The sequence below is a fragment of the Pogona vitticeps genome, chromosome 1 (assembly GCF_051106095.1).
Source record: "Pogona vitticeps strain Pit_001003342236 chromosome 1, PviZW2.1, whole genome shotgun sequence".
Lineage (NCBI taxonomy): Eukaryota > Metazoa > Chordata > Lepidosauria > Squamata > Agamidae > Pogona > Pogona vitticeps.
Genome location: NC_135783.1, coordinates 337,816,161 through 337,828,941, shown reverse-complemented (window position 1 = coordinate 337,828,941; position 12,781 = coordinate 337,816,161). Strand labels below are relative to the sequence as shown.

General features: G+C 40.5%; 1 protein-coding gene and 1 long non-coding RNA gene across 3 annotated transcripts in view; one reads left to right on the top strand and one right to left on the bottom strand.

Annotated features, from left to right (window-relative positions):
- EVL (Enah/Vasp-like) overlaps positions 1–12,781 on the bottom strand; it is a 180,594-nt gene that overhangs the window by 154,951 nt on the left and 12,862 nt on the right. The window lies entirely within an intron of this gene.
- Positions 3,348–12,781, top strand: part of LOC140703251 (uncharacterized) — a 38,107-nt gene continuing 28,673 nt past the window's right edge. The window contains exons 1-2 of the long non-coding RNA XR_012082662.2: positions 3,348–3,436; positions 5,598–5,635. This is a non-coding gene — a long non-coding RNA (uncharacterized LOC140703251). The remainder of the gene's footprint in view (positions 3,437–5,597; positions 5,636–12,781) is intronic.

The window sequence follows — 12,781 nt, the reverse complement described above, 5'->3', positions numbered from 1 at the left end:
CTTCTCCAAATATCAGCCTTCCTACCAGCTTAATAATATCCTAGTGGTAACTGCTCATGAATGGAAGACCCAGAAAGAGCCCTAACAATTAAATGGGTACAAACCACCACGAACCTCTGACTAAACGAAGGTTCACGCCCATTTCTAGTCCAAATGTTAATTCTAAAACGTTTTCTCCCCCCCCCCTTTTTGCAAAGTTTTTGTTGAAAATTATTTGCTCTTTCGAGGCAAAACGAGTTTCTTAAAGGTGACTTTGCCTTCCGATATTCATATAACACCCACGCTGCCTCTTTCACGAAGTTAAACACCCACATTTTCCAATTTAACCCTGCGCCTACTTTCTTTGAATCTTCAGATCCCCCTGTCAGGCCATAAGTTTAAAAAAAAAAATAGTCATAGGAAACTATGCACTTTATCTCCTCAGCAGATCATTACAAACAGTGAAGATGCTTTTTCCTCGGGAAGCCAAATTTTTTGGTCATGATGACAGCCAAGTCTGAAACAACTTGCCATATAAGGAAACATTTTTTAAAACAACCATCTCTTTAAAGCCTCACAAATTGTCATCACCTCGCAGGGAGAAAAATCAGTGTTTAGAAACATAAGATGCACTGAGATTTTAAAAATAGGAACATGAGGGTTGGAAAGCCAAGAAGCTTGTTGCAAACGTGTCTCCCATCAAGAATATAAAGAGGGAGAGGGGGAGAGAGAGAGGGAGAAACTGACCTTGTTGGGCTGCATTAGCCCTACCCAGTGCAACACAGGCAGCTTGACTGAGCAGGATCCTGACCAATATATTACTTGCATTTTTATAATATCACAATGGATTGTGTTTTGGGAGGCAAGTATTATTATTTTTTAAACACAGGTGTATGAGCCGCTTTGGGTTGCTATATTAAATCTCTTCTGTTTGAGTGAAGGATGCACACTGAGGTACAGAAAATGAGGCCCTTAGAGTTTTCTTACTTTTAACTCCCATTATTCCGAGCCCTTATGTTGTTGTTGTTTAGTCGTTTAGTCGTGTCCGACTCTTCGTGACCCCATGGACCAGAGCACGCCAGGCCCTCCTGTCTTCCACTGCCTCCCGGAGTTTGGTTAAATTCACGTTGGTCGCTTTGATGACACTGTCCAACCATCTCATCCTCTGTCGTCCCCTTCTCCTCTTGCCCTCACACTTTCCTAACATCAGGGTCTTTTCCAGGGAGTCTTCTCTTCTCATGAGATGGCCAAAGTACTGGAGCCTCAGCTTCAGGATCTGTCCTTCCAGTGAGCACTCAGGCTTGATTTCCTTTAGAATGGATAGGCTTGTTCTCCTTGCAGTCCAGGGGATTCTCAAGAGTCTCCTCCAGCACCACAATTCAAAAGCATCAATTCTTCGGCGGTCAGCCTTCCTTATGGTCCAGCTCTCACCTCCGTACATCCGAGCCAGTATAGCCAATGGCAATGCAACAACATCTACCGCACCATACTTTACCTAGTCCTGACCATACACAGAAGACGGGAGGACATGTTGAATTTGGCTCAACCTTCCCAGGATTTTACAAGAGATTCACAGGTCCCTGAGGGCCTCAAAGTTTTCAATTCGCTACCGCCTGGATAGCTTAATGAGGCAAAGCATCTGACTTCGAGAGTTTAATTCCCTACTGTGCCTCATAGAAGACTCTCCGGCAAGCTACATACAGTAGTTGCAGAGCACCTCCAGAACAAGGGAACGGTAAACCACTTCTCTGAGTACTCTTACACCCAGAAAACCCTGAAATGGATGTGCATAAATCAGAATGAACTTGACGGAATGCAATTATTATTTGAGGTCTCACTTTTGTTTATATTACTTTATAAACACAAAACCTATGATTCTTGAAGTGGCTTACAAAGACATTTCAAAACCACAAACATGGAACAATTCGATATAAAATGGCATTCAACTTTAAGAAAGGAAAAGAAAAGCAGGAGTGAGTTAAATAACACCAGTAAATCAAGCTGTCTCTCTGTTTCAACACGCTAGGTGCCAGAAGAATAGAGTTCAACAAACAAGGCATCATCCCTCACCTCATCACAGGGGGTGAGATGACCTTAAGAGTTCAGCAGGTCATTTCACATATTCCAGTTACAGGTTTTGAAGGCTTTTATTGGCCAATGCCAACACCCTGGAAGCATAGTGGTAGCTAGGGCAGTGTCTTCGATATTAGCAAGATAAGGTATCAACCAGTCTCTGGGATTGAGCATCTTTACTGCTGTATTCAAAGCCAGTTACAGCTCCCTAGCTCTTCACAGAGCACTTGATGAATAGGATCTTGTAGTTAACAAAACCAGATTTTTCCAGAACATGGAGACCTATCCTTATGAGTCTGTTCCACTAGACATCTTTACTATAATCTACCAGACTGTCCCCTCAAGACTTGGGCCCAGTCTTCCTTTGTCTGTAGTGGCTCAATGAACAACATACATACTTTGCACGTGAAAGGTCATAGGTTCAACCTCTAGCATTGCCAAGAAGGGTTGGAGAAGTTACCTATGGCGTTGTATAGATAATCTTGATCAGAAAGGCCACTGTTTATGGAAAGATGCCATATTTTAAAGATTCTTGTGTTTCCCGTTTTATTTCTAAATTTATGCTGCCCGATTTACTTAAATTATGGAATGGACTAAACCCAGAACACACCTGGTGTTGAAACACAATGCCAATTCTGTACGAGGTGGTTTCAACAGTGGAGGGAAGGTGGAGAATAGGTAGATCGCCTCAGTAGGCTTTCCACTTTTCTCTTTTCTGAATCTTCTGGCAAATTAGTATGCTTTTCCTCCTACTTTCTGTCTGAGAGAGAGAAAGGTGACCTCCTGAGCCTGCCTAGTTCTACCTAAATATATAACTGAGCAGACTTGCACACATAGAAGTCAGTTCGAGGCCTTCTGTAACCAAGTTTAGGGCTCTTTCTCCTGCACTATCTACGAATGGATTTTCTGAAGCAATAAATACAAGTTTCCTTCCCCTCTCCCCGTCACAAGTGAGTTTTCATAGTAATTATTCACATTTAATAGTCACAATCTCAAGACAAGCCCTCTGTACTCAGCTAGCATAAATAGCAAATATTCTTACACTGGGTAGGTAGAGAGAAGCACAGGAATTTGGAGCACAGAATTGGGAGCAAGGGTCATGCAACTGCTTGTCCAGTCCTAAATTGTCCCCAGTCCAGTTTTCATCAGCCAACCCCATCTGCCAGGACAGAAACAGATGTTAGAGCTAGCCCATAGGTAGAGGCGAAAACATTTAACGCTGGAGAGAGATGATTGGGCAGTTGGGTGGGTGGGGGAATCAGCTTTTTTAAAAAAAAATTCCTTACTTTAGTCCTGAAAACCAGTCACCAAATAAAGCAACCTGATCTTCATTGTCTTAGAAGTGAGAGAAGCTCATTCCTGATACTCAAGACATTATCATTAGGTAAGAATGCCCTCCTTCCACTCTAGCATCATTTTTTCACCTTCAAGACTCCCACTTATATGATATATTCTATTCCGTATTAATGATAAAACTTATAAAAATCCAGCAACATTTGTTGTGCTATGTTGCAATGTAAGCCCAATTAGTCCTAGGTGGGCTTTGTACCCCCAAGACTGAATGATACACATTATTCAGCCTCTTTTGAAGAAGAATAAAGATTTATGCAGTGTTTTTTGGCATAAAAGAAACTGTTAGTAATTTTCTTTAAACTGAGCCTCTGATCTCTAATAAATCTCTAATAAATATTTGTTATTCACTGCCTCCTTGAACTACACTGATGAGCTGGCCCAGAAAAAAAAAACACAGAAGTTTGCGGAACTAGTATAACTGGTTAAGAAGATGTTTGCCAATTGTTAAAAAAAACCTAATGGGATATAGAAAAAAAAATTCAGAGGGGTGAAGCCAGACAATACAGTTAGTATATTTTCAGAAGGGATGCTCCCCAAGAGGTAAAAACTGTTTCTTTGTCATAAACATTTCTCCTCACCTATATATCATTGATTTTGCATGCTTTGTTTCAACCCTAGAATCTGAAAGATATAGGCTTAACTTATAGATTTTCTGGATCCATTTCAATCGGATTTCAGGCTGGGCTTTGGTACATGCACTAGTACGGAGACTGCCCTGGTCATTCTATATGATTTGTCAGAAGAGAGACAGGGGGAGTGTGACCCTGTTGATACTCCTGGACCTCTCAGCAGCTTTCAGCACCATCAACCATGGTGTCCTTCTGGATAGGCTGGCTGGGTTGGGGGTTGGGGGCACCGCTTTCCAGTGGTTCCGCTCCTTCCTAGCTGTCCAGAGGTTGGTGATGTGGGACAGTTGCTCTGCCCCATGGCATTTATGTCATGGGGTTCCTCAGAGCTCAATACTGCCCCCCATGCTGTTTAACATCTACATGGAACTGGTGGGAGAGGTCATCAGGAGGTTTGGGCTGAGGAGTCAGCAATATGCTGACGACACTCAGCTCTACCTCTCGTTTTCTATCAATCCAGGTGAGGCGGTTTCTATGCTGAACTCGTGTCTAGACCTGATAATGAACTGGATGAGGGTTACTAATTTAAACTCAATCCAGACAAGACAGAAGTGCTGTCAGTGGGTGCTTCGCCGGACAGGCTAGAGGGCCATTTCCCTGCCCTGAATGGGGTTACACTCCCCCTAACGGACAGGGTGCTCCTGGACCCCAGTCTAACTCTGGAAACCCAGGTGGACTCGGTGGCCAGAGGCACCTTCCTTCAGCTGCTGAAATTATACTAGCTACAGTCCTGCCTGGATGTACAGAGTTTCATGACAGTTATGCATGCCCTAGTAATATCCCGTATAGATTACTGCAATGTGCTCTATGTGGGGCTACCTTTGAAGATGGTATGGCGGCTGCAACTGGTTCAGAAGTGAGCTGCATGGCTGGTGAATGGTGGGGCCACTAGGGAACACATTCTGTTCAAATTACATTGGCTACCAGTTGAGGCCGGGCACAATTCAAAGTGCTTGTTTTGACATATAAAGCCCTAAACAGCTTGGGCCCTACATACCTGAAGGACCGCCTCCTTCCATATGAACCTACCCAGCAATTAAGATCTAGCCAGGTGGCCCTTTAGAAAGAGCCATCCCTCAAGAAGGAAAGAGGGATGGCTTGAAGACAAAAGGCCTTTTCACCAGCTACCCCCAGACTATGGAACGCTATCCCGAGTCAGATTTGCCTCACACTGACGTTGATAATGTTTTGGCACCAGGCCAAAACCTTCCTATTCCAGAAGGTTTTTAATTGAAATAATATCAACTGTGGTTCCTGATGGCAATTTTTAGAGCACTGTATTTTTATTGTACTTTAATTGTTTTATCTTTTTATCTTTTTATTGTATTTAAATTGTTGTAAACCACCCAGAGACCTTTGAGTAGTGTGGGCATCATATAAGTTAAATAAATAAATCAACTTGCAAAGTTCCGTATCTCTGAGAAAATCCCGTTGTGGGACAGAAAACAGGTTACTCACTTGGAATACATGCCATGTAATGTCTAGTTTAACCTTCAACTTGAAAACTAATACTAAATTGAGCTGTAGAAGAATGACATGCTTTAGCTTTTTGTAAATTATATTTAGCTCGCTGGAACCCTGAACAGAAACATGGCTGCTGAAAGGTAAGGACAAATTTATTGCATACAGTAATATTTTGTTGCACTTTCACCACATTCTCCCTTAGTAACAAAAACTGAAGCTTCAATAAGAAGAGCAAAACCACTACATTAGTCTGTTCTTACTCAAAGTGTGGTATCATTTTCTCTGGACCTTTCCCAAATGGCATTTAGTGAAGGAAATCCCTTTCATCACAACTCAAGAAGGTGGCTTTTCTCTATGTGGTTTTATGTTTGGTATCAACTGTGGGATGGGATATAGCTGAACTGATACCAAATGCCATATTTTTCTGTGTATAAGACACTACTTTTTCCTAAAACCATCACACTGTAAATTGAGGGGTGTCTTTTACACAGAGGTAAGCTGAGATAGCTGAGGAGAGAACAAAACAGCACATACCTTGCCTCTGATAACAGGCTTCTGTCAATTACGAGGCTTAGCTTCCTACAGTCAGGAGGCTTAGTTTCCTCTAATCACGAGCCTTATGGAAATGATGTCAGCTGATGCTGTACAAACCAACTGGAACATAACTGGCTGGGGCTGGAGCCTGTAGGCTCAGATTCAATAGGGACACCAAAATGTCTGACCTTCTGAGCCCAGAGACTAAGTCCTCAAAGTTAAGTTTTCTTAATTTTTGGGTTAGAAAAGTGAGGGGGTCTTATAAATGGGGGCATGTTATAAATAGAAAATTACGATATATTTCAAGTTGAGGTTTGGGAATTATTTTTGTTCCTTTCTGTGCACTTACTGAATAGCATCCTCTCATTCTCAAATATTCCCTTTCTGTTCAGTCAAACACCTTTTCAGCATTCAAAGAAGGTACACACACAGGACACTTCCTCGTTTTTTAAAAAGTAGTAACGTTTTTGGCCCAAGTTGACATACACCTGGACTAAAGCCTTGTTGAGATCAATGTTTCATAAATAGAGCTAGTGTGTCCTACTGATTTCACAGGAACTTGAGCATTATCAACTATCCATAGATTTGATCAATGTTGTTCTAGTATTAATGACCATTTTGGAGCTCTTTCCAACTGAAAATGTATAACATACTCATCCTGCAATTCTATAAAAATGTACCTGGTAGCATGTCTCGCTGAACAATACAGCGTTTCTTCTGACATGCCTAAGACTGTGTTGTTATTTATGAAGATTTCTGCACTAATATTGAAAATTAAATTTTAAAATCTTATTCAAGTTTTAGTCTAAAGCTAGAAGTCCCTAGCTTCTACCATTTCAGTCTGGGCGTTCCTTCAAAACCACTCTCTCTGTTTCTTATAGGGATTAATTTTTTTCCTCACTTCAGACTGCTTTTCCCTTTGCATGGGGCGGGGGGAATGCTGTCCCACCTGCCACTCCATCCAAGGTAGAAGGACCTGACTTGCCTGCCTAATTAGGATTACTTGGGTGGTGCTTAGTTTTCTGTACCCATCTTTGTCAGTTCATACACACAGGGTGTCAACTGAAACCCACAATAGGAACCCTCCTGCAACCATCAGTCACTCATCCGGCTTCCTGGAAAACTTTGCTTCTCTCTTCCTGCCCCAAACAACTATGTCCATAAGTACGTGTGTATGTCTGCATGTGTGTGTTGGTGCACACGCACCCTGCAAGAAGTCAGGGGCTGGTTGCCCTGGTTTTTCCCTTCTCTCCCTATAGATTCTTGCCTCCCACCCTCTCTAGTTACAGCTAAGTCCTAATTTGGAGGATGTGAATCTCCAGGAAAATATGTGTCCTTTAACATGTGATCTGATACTCAGATTAACTTTTTGTAGGACATTTTGTGTACATTCCTTTACCTTTACTTGTTCTTCCCCCTCCTCAAATATAAACAAGCTTCTTTTTATATCTAGATACTTGGCAGTGTTGTTTTAAAAATGGAATTTCTTGCAAAAACATTCCCTGTAAGCAAGACTAAAGTGTTGCAAAGCTATCGTGAGTGCGCTTAGCACTTCTAAAAAGCTTTCACTAAATTCTGTATTTGGAAGTTTGGGCAAGAAAATCCAAATACCCTCCCCTTTTATTGGAGCAAAAAAAAAGGAGCTGTTCTTTCTTGCTAATAGGGTTCAAAAATTCTGCAAGCTGCTGTACAGACTACAGATCTTATCTTATGATTAGTTTGTGGTGACACTTTTTTTAATTTGTTAAACAAACATCCAACTTAAACAACATAAACCTAACACCACAATAAAATACAGTGGTGCCTCGCTTAGCAATGTTAATCCGTGCAAAAAAAATCACTGCTAAGCTGCTAAGCAATAACATCGCTAAGCGAAAATAAAAAGCCCATAGAAACGCATTAAAACTCACCTTTAAGCGAAGATCCTCCATAGGGTACCTCTTTCGGTACCTCTTAAGCGAGGAAACACAGCGGGCGGCCATTTTGTTTACCCGGCGGCCATTTTGAAACCGCCGATCAGCTGGGCGAAAATGAAGGCTTTGCGATGATCGCTTCCCTGCAATCATCGCAAAGTGAAATTTCCCCATAGGGACCATCGCAAAGCGATCGCTTTTGCGATGGCAAAAAGTCCATCGCAAAGCGATTTCATTGCTATACGGAGCGATCGCTATGCGAGGCACCACTGTACAATTACATAATACACCAGTGCCGCCTTCACCCTCAGGGCTGGCATTAATAATACTTTTTAAATTTATTCAATCCCATTTTCTCTCAAAAAATTCATTGTTTCTTCCCTCGGCGTATACCCCTTCCTTCTCCGAAATACATATTCCAGGAATACACTCTGTTTTCTTAAAATCATTATTTTGATAGGCCTCTTCTCATTTTCATATTGCATGTCAATTTATCATTAATTTCCATATCCCATAATTCTCGATACCATTCCTGTAAATTAATTTGGTTATCAATTTTCCAATTTCTTGCAAATATTAACCTTGCTGCCACAACCATTATTACAATCAAATCCTTATTTTCTTTCAACAATTGATATTTCTTAACCATATTCAATAAAGCCATCGACGGAGATATTTGAATATTTAATCCAGTTATTCCCCTTATTTCTTTAAAAATCTGCTTCCATTCTTTTTTAAAAATTCACATAACCATGAGATGACACTTCTAAAGCAGAGATGACTGACCAGAAAAGTTACCCTCCCTCCAAAGTTTGTAGCAGGAACTTAAATCACATTTAAGTGGATATAGGATTACAGCCATAATGATAAATATCCCACCCTCCAAAAATATTACGCGGATCTATGTTCCACAGAAGAATATTTATGTAAAATGCTAATGAGTGTTTTTTTTTCAGGTACAGGAAAACCCACATCTATTGGACAAAATATATCAAAGTTCAATATGAACATAGGTTCTATAAATAAAGGTCCCCTCCTCATGTCTGCTGCCCATCAGCTGTGCTCTGATGTCCATTAACCAACACAGCATACTAGCCCAAGCAACAATGACGAAGTCTTTTTTCTTTTCTGCGCACAATTATTGTTGTACCAATCCACTGAGATCTCCATGTGCAGCAGAGTAAAGTGGACGAATCCCAAGTCTGCAAAGTAGACAAAACATTCAGATGGAGGTAGCACTCGAGAGGAGAAAACACCATCTTGTAAATGCTTCCCTGCCTATTGGAAGAAAACCATCACCTCACTCTACTGGAGAGGAACTGCCAGTAAAATGAGTTGTTGAAAGAGGGGTTCACTGTCTAATTTTCAGGGATGTTCTCTCCCTCAGCCCCTGACATATAATTCCAACAGATAAATATTTTAAATTAATAATAATTAACAGCTGTATTTCTATTAACAAAATTTTATTACCAGCAGACATATCCAGTGCCATCACTGTTTTTTCTACTACGCTACGTTTAGCGCTTTCAATACACTGCATGGCCTAAAACTGTCAAACATCAAGTCCAATTATCCATTATAAAATTTGGAGAGCAGTGATGCATTTCAATTTTTAAAATCAAATATTTTTGAACATAATATCCAAAGTCCTTCACATAGGAGAGGCAGGCATATCAATGATTTCCAGCTGTACTCATGACTCCATTTTTCTAACATTAAAGGGAAAGCTTTTATGAAGAGCACAGTCAAATTCCCAAAGGGTGAAATTTTGCTGTTTATTCATTCAGATGCTGTGATTCACTAATCTTCATGTAAAAAAAAAACCACATATCAATTGTGTATAAAATACAGTACAGTCATTATAGTTGTAAAATGCTGCAATACTCCCATTTTTGTTTGTTTGTACACAAAATAAGTTATTTTGAATAAGACCCACAATAGGCACTTTATTAAAACATGGCAAAATCGGTACTGATTTATCATGACACTAATAGGGCTTTCAAGGTAATTTCAAATCATTTAAAGGATTGTTTTAGGTTGCATTTTGTTTTGTTTCATTTCATTTATTGATTGATCGTTAGCTTGGGTGGGAAATAACACTGTGTTGAACAGGAGTCTCTTTGTTTTCCACTGACTAAGATAGAGGACCAAGTGTTTCTACCTTCCTCAAACTCAGTTAAGTCAGTCAGTCTCTCTCTCTCTCTCTCTCTCTTACTTCACGTTAAAGCAGATTGTAATTTATTTATTACTTTACTTTAAAGCACCATTTAAAGTGCTGTTTTAACCTATAAAGCCCTAAATAGCCTTGGTCCAAGCTACGTATCTCAAAGACCGTATCTCCCATTATGAGCCGGCTCAGGTCTTAAGATAATCAGGAGAGGCCTTTCTCTTGGTCCCACACCCTTCAAAAGGTTCATCTGATGGGGGCACAGGAGAGGGGCTTCTCTGTTGCTGCACCCAGACTTTGGAACTCCTTCCCACAGGAGGCCTGACTGGCCCCATCTTTGCTCTCTTTGCATAAGCAGACAAAGACCTTTCTCTTCAGGCAAGTTCCCTCAGTAACCTGCTACTTGTCTGTCATTTTTAGATAGTTATGCATTACTGCTTTGACTGCATTATTATTAGTTGTCGTTGTTTAGTTGTTAAGTCATATCCAACTCTTTGTGACCCCATGGACCAGAGCACACCAGGCCCTCCTATCTTCCACTGCCTCCCGGAGTTGGGTCAAATTCATGTTGGCAGCTACTTGTATTTTTCTTTTTTCACGTTTTCCATTTATCAGAGTGATATGTTTTAAATGTTTGTATACTTATTGATCTTTGACTTAATATTGCCTTTTAATTGATGTAAGATGCCTCCTTATTCCTTGATCACAATTTTTAAATATTGTATTTTAATGATGTTAACCACCGTTGTATACATTGCTTTCAACTTTAATGTTGTCTTTCATTGTTGTAAGCCCCCTTGGGTCCTTTTCAAGGAGAAAGGCTAGGTAAAAATATTTTAAATAAATAAATAATTTACTGTACATACTGCCCCATTAGTGCTGAAGCACTATTCTAGGCTGTTCATAAGCAGCTAAAACCAAACTCAGTAAACAACAACACAAGTAGCAATAGCATAGCATAAAAACATAAAAACCAGTGGCACTAAAACAGATTTTTTTCAAAATGAAGTGGAAGAGGAGGCCTAGTGAAAGACATCCCTGAAGTGAAGGACATCCCTCAAAAGTAATGCTTTTAGCTGCCTCCTAAAGGGGGCCAAGTGTGGCTTCTCTGGGAGCTGATTCCAGACAGGATTAACTTTCATATCACTGCATCACCAGAATAAGTGCATTTTACATCTGCAACCTAACTCCCTCATGACATCCCAAAATGATAAGAATTTGAAATCAGGCCTCTCGCAATCCTGCTTATTTTCACAACTTGCTTGACAAACAGGCAGTAATCTCAAAATCTTGCAAACTTTTTTTTTGCCTTGTTTGTTTAGCCTAATAAAGTTATCATCTCAGTAGTTAACTGGGGGATGGAAGGGGGACCTTATTCCCTCCTGAAATGCCATGAATGTGGCACATGCAGTTCCGTTGCCCATTTCAAAGATGTGTCCCTTGATGCCTCATGAGACACAATTTAAAACCGGCAAAAAAGCATTCAAACCAGCAAGGTTTGGCCCTCAACTACATTGAAAACTGCCCTCCTGCAGGTCTACATGCAACGTAAGAGAAATATTCCCATGGCTTTTTAAAAATCCCTCGACATTAAGGCCAAGCCAGTGTTGTAATCTCTGGCATTAATGCCATGGCATTAGCTGACTTCATTACTGCTTCTCCTTCTACCGATGAGTTCTGATCAAAGGGAAAGGATCCGGCAGTCAATCTCAAGGTCTCTGGAACCAACTGCATAATTTCCTCTTGTGAGCAGCTTTCTGCAAACCAAATACAGCCGCCTTGTTGTCACAGCACTTTGAAGTCTGAAAATTGTTCATCTGCCTTTGCGTTTTTCTTCTTTTCCCTATGTGTTATCAAGAGGAAAAAAAATTTTTTAAAACAGGCTTGCTGCTGCCACTCAATGGTTAAATGTTGTAATGGTTTCTTTTTATATATCCATACATGACAGCAAGTGTGAAAATAAAACAAAACAAAATTAAACAGGGTTGCAATGGTGGGTTCAGAGATGAGTACTACATTTCTGAAAGGGAATACATAGCCAGGCATCAGAGAACAGCTGGAGAAACGCAACTAAAACATCCCCAGGAAGGTAGTCTTTGTTAATCCCTAGCAGAAAAAAATAATCATGTGGTGGTACAAAGTTACACCCATACTAAGGTGATATCTTTAACAGTCCAACTAAAAAGGCACCCAAAAAAGCACACAAAAGCATCATAAACATTTAGTAAGCTTTTGAGAGAGCACCCTTTTCATCAGGCAAGATGTAGAAAATAAGGGTGACATAATGGAAGGAGTATCCTTCCAAAAGCTTGCACAGTTGTCTGTGTGCGCAGACACATACATTTTTGTGGTTGGCCTAATAGAGATATCACCTTAAGGTGGATTTTGGAATTTATTTTTTGCCAACACAAGTATTTCTGGTTCTTTTTGGTGTTTTGATAGTGGGACCTTAAAGGTGATAAAGTTTCATTTGGCACAAGTTTTCATGGCGTTCAGCCCACTTCATGGTGCTCCATGGTGTGGGCAGATGTTGAGGCACGTGCTTGGATCAGAAGGGGTTTACAGGAACAGAACTGCAAAAGGCACCAACATTTATAATTATCATAATTCTTCAGTTCAGTTTGCCTTTAATAGGGGCCATGGTTGTCTTAAAGCCGCGGTCCCCAACCTTT